Source organism: Pristiophorus japonicus, chromosome 28, assembly GCF_044704955.1.
Source record: "Pristiophorus japonicus isolate sPriJap1 chromosome 28, sPriJap1.hap1, whole genome shotgun sequence".
Classification (NCBI taxonomy): domain Eukaryota; kingdom Metazoa; phylum Chordata; class Chondrichthyes; family Pristiophoridae; genus Pristiophorus; species Pristiophorus japonicus.
In genome coordinates this window covers 10,142,821-10,147,406 of record NC_092004.1, presented here as the reverse complement: position 1 = coordinate 10,147,406, position 4,586 = coordinate 10,142,821, and the positions used below count along the sequence as shown (strand labels likewise).

At 42.1% G+C, this 4,586-nt stretch overlaps 1 non-coding gene across 1 annotated transcript; it reads right to left on the bottom strand.

Moving 5' to 3' along the window:
* Window positions 1–2,619: 2,619 nt before the first annotated feature.
* On the bottom strand, window positions 2,620–2,701 carry trnas-uga (transfer RNA serine (anticodon UGA)). Its single transcript has one exon. It is a non-coding gene; the product is annotated as a tRNA-Ser (tRNA).
* Between the last annotated feature and the right edge of the window lie 1,885 nt (window positions 2,702–4,586).

The following is a 4,586-nucleotide window of genomic DNA, read 5'->3' as shown; positions in this document are numbered from 1 at the left end:
CCATAGATTCTGGATCAGTTTCTCTCGAGTGCCAAAGTAACCGCACTTTTTAAAAAAAGAGGGAGAGAGAAAACAGGGATTTATGGATCGGTCAGCCTGACATCGGTCGTCGGTAAAATGTTGGAATCAATTATAAAGGATGTCACAGCAGCGTATTTGGAAAGAGGTGCATGATAGGTCCAAGTCAGCATGGATTTGTGAAAGGGAAATCATGCTTGACAAATCTTCTGGAATTTTTTGAGGATGTTTCCAGTAGAGTGGATAAGGGGGAACCAGTTGATGTGGTATATTTGGACTTTGAAATGGCTTTCGACAAGATCCCACACAAGAGATCAATTTGCAAAGTTGAAGCACTTGGGACTGGGAGTAATGTGCTGACATGGATTGAGAACTGATTGGCAGAAAGGAAGCAAAGAGTAGGATTAAATGGGTACTTTTCAGTATGGCAGGCAGTGACTCGTGGGGTACCACAAGTTTCTGTGCTGGGGCCACAGCTGATTACATTGTACATTAATGATTTATACGAGGAGATTAAATGTAGTATCTCGCAGTTTGCGGATAACACAAAGTTGCGTGGCAGTGTGAATAGCGAGGAGGATGCTCTGAGTCTGCAGAGTGACTTGGATAGGATAGGTGAGTGGGAAAAGGCCTGGCTGATGAAGTATAATATGGATAAATGTGAGCCTATCCACTTTGGTTGTAAAAACAGGGAGACAGACTATTATCTGAATGGTGACAGATTAGGAAAGGGGGAAGTGCAACGAGACCTGGGTGCATCAGTCACTAAAGGCTGGCATTCAGGTAGAGCAGGCAGTTAAGAAAGCAAATGGCATGTTGGCCTTCATAGCGAGGGGATTTGAGTACAGGGGCAGGGAGGTGTTACTAAAGTTGTACAGGGCCTTGGTGAGGCCACACCTGGAGTATTGTGTACAGTTTCTAACTTGAGGAAGGACATTCTTGCTATTGAGGGAGTGCAGCGAAAGTTCACCAGACTGATGGCTGGGATGGCGGGATTGACATATCAGCAAATAATTCAATTCGGATAATTGTGAGGTAATGTATTTGAGGAGGTCTAACAAGGCAAGGTAATAAACATTAATTGGTACGATGCTGAAATGCGGAGTGCAGGTCCACATATTCCTGAACGTAGCAGGCCAATTAGATCATGTGGTTCAGAAGGCATGTTGAATATTTCACTATATTTCTCGCGGCATTGAATACAAGAGCAAGGAGGTTATACTTGAACTGAATAAAACAGTTGGAGTACTGTGTTCAGAATGTTGCCTGGACTGGAGAATTTTGCTTTAAGGAAAGATTGGAAATGCTGTTCTGTTTGCTTTGGAACAGAGGACGCTGAGGCGAGACCTTATTTAGGTGTATAAAATTGTCAGAGACCAAAAAGGAGTGGGTAGGAAGGACTTGTTTCCCTTGGCAGAATGGTTAACAACCACGGGAAATATATTTAATGTTATTGGGGAAGTTCAGCTGTTGCGACAAGCTATGAGTTTGTCGTGGGAGTCTGGTAGCGGCAGGAACCCTCATTAAAATTAAAAATACTTGCATGAGCATTTAAAATTGCAGAAACCTACAGAGCGGACATCGAGCTGGAAAGTGGGATTCAGGCTGGGAAGGTCTTGGTCGGCCGGCACCTGCACGATGGGCTGAAATGTCCTCCTTCCTTGCTGTCATTTTTAGCATTTTGTACATGACAACAGTGAACACAATATAGATGTACTTAATTTGCTGCGAACTGCTTTGGGAAACCCTGAGGTGATATTCGCCGTAGAAATGAAAGTTTCTTTTCTTTCACAGCGTCTGAAAAAAGTGCATATTAATAAGGCGGGCAAGCTATATTTTTGGAGCCTGATGCGAACCATGCCAAAGTAGCGGGTTTTATTCACGTACTGGCTATTTATTTTATTCTTCGTGGTTAGGTCACAGTATTTTATAGCATCTTAAACATTTCGGAAAACATCTCACACGGGACCTTGCAATACATTGAAGCAATGCTGCAAAACATTAGTTCTGCAGAGAGCTCATGGACCTGCGGCGTGTTTGCAGCATTTAATGGACGTTTGCTTATCATCTGCGGCTTTACTACATCTCGTATTTCAATCACAGAATGGCTCACTGCCGGTGATTGGTCTGCAGTGGAAAATATCAAACAGCAATGAATACAATACCGGTGTGTAATCCCTCATTCTCACCATTACGCTGCTCTGAACTGCAGCAAGCGCGTGGCCATTTGGCTAAGGCGTCTAATTTTGGTGCAAACCCTAATGTTATCAGAAAATTGCAGATTTGAGGCTTGTGCGGGTGCTTTTGTAAAATGTTGTTCAACTTAAAAAATAAAACCATGTTCACACTCATCAGCTAAAGGTGATTTCCTTGCAGGGCTCTGTATTAAAAGGTATTTTGTCAGTCTGTTTCCTAGTGTATATTTCTCGCTGATCTTTGCAAATAGTTTCCAACAAACCAACACTAATTAATGCCTGTAAATTAATAGTGTTGACAATTCGAACATCAGCTCCGCATCAATCAGTGTAATAAAAGGCAGTGGAGAGAAGTCTGATCAGATTCCATTGATCAAATCAAATAGTGAAATATTTCATTTTGAATCACTGCGAGCAGGGTTCGAACCTGCGTGGGAAAACCACATTGGATTTCAAGTCCAACGAATTAACCACTCGGCCATCGCAGCGACATGATGGATTCGTTATAACAGTCGAAAGATCGCTGGGAAATATCAGACAAATATACTTTTAGTCAACGTAATATCAGGCATTCAAAAATTGTGGGTTTGAGTCCCACCAGAGACGGATTTTACGTCAGGATTTGATGTTTCCTGGGCAACACAATCAAATTTGCAGCAAATCAATACTTCAGAGATGTGAATGTGCGGCCCCTGCACTTGCTGTTACAAAAAGGCTCCAATTATGCTCTGAATTCTCTGGGCGCACTGGGTCATTTGCACAGTAACAGGAGCAAGACATCGAGCCTATGACAGGCTAAGTCCATTAACCGCTCAAAAACTTGCAAAGGACACGTGGAAGAACAGTGGAACTCTGTTCTGTCGCGCGCAGCTGCTGCATAGATGAAGAGAATGGATTGCCAAACCCACGAAACTGTTGCACAGAAAGAGGAGAAGGCCATTCAATCACTCGAGCCTATTACATAGGACCATGGGGATGACATTCCGTCCCTGATCCTGATGCACAGTGGAATATATGTATTTGTGAGTTATCTGATACCAGAGTGCGCCACAGTGGGATGTCATTTAGGCAATACAAGAAGTCGGATCTTGTTCTTAACCGAAGTAGGAATCAAAGAGAACGGGTAACCATACGAGGCAGTTTATAATAAAGTACTCTTGTGTTATTACACACAATGACAGGAGGAGTAGTTCCGAACCTCGAGGATATTAAACAGGTGGAGGCAATTAATAGTGACATGATGGTTTAGTCACCGTACCAGGGGGTTGCCATTTCTTACCTTCCACTGTTGCCGAGGAACAGGTGGAGTCATTCAACACTTCGAGCACATTACACAGGCGGTCAATCATAGTGGTATGATTTTTATTATACTGAACTAGTATTCCAGAGAAAGGAAATTACAGCCCATCATTAGAGTAGGGTAAATTAAATTCAATTAAATAAATCTAGAAATTAAACAGTATCAATAATGGTGAACATTATCGTAACAAACCGGTCTGATTCACTAATCTCCTTCAGGGAAGGGGATCTGCCGACCTTACCAGTCTCGGCCTATATGTGACTCCAGACCCACAGCAACGTGGTTGACTCTTAACTGCCATCTGAAATGTCGAAGCGAGCCATTCAGCTGGATATGGTTGCTCACCAACACATTAACAATGAAATTAGGTGTGGGCAACAAATGCTGCTCTTGCTAACGATGACCACATGCTTCAATTAATCAACTAGAACACGAGGACCTCTAGATTGTTAAACAGAAATAGGTCACAATGCTGAGTGGAGTCAACTAGAATGCACAGCTAGCTGGCTTCAATCCATAAATCAAAGAGTTGGCTTAAAAGGGAGCTTTACAAAGTAGCAGAAGGTGGATAGTGGTGTTCCACAAGGATCGGTGATGGGACCACTGTTGTTCACAAGTGATATTGACAACTTGACCGAGAAAGCAAAAACATAATATCGAAATTTGCAAGTGACATCTTATTAGGCGGGTAGTCAAAAGTGAGGAGGACTACATTACATTAGAGGAGATCATTAATAAACTTGCAGATTGGGCATATCATTGGCTTTTGAATTTCAAACCATATAAATGTGAGGTGTAAAATTTTGTTAGGAAGAATAGGGCGGTCACTTATTATTTCAGGATACCAGTCTGGGTGGCGTAGCAGATCAAACGGAAGGCGAATATTCAAAACTCTAAAAGTTAAGACACAGATTAGCAAGGTCATAAAAAAGCAAAACCAAAAAGCACGTATATATAGAATGTAGCGAATTTATGCTAAACCTGTATTTAAACTTTGTTAGACCACACAGGGTAATGTGCACATTTCCATTCGCCATATTATAAAAAGCATATAGAGGCATTGTAGAGAAAGC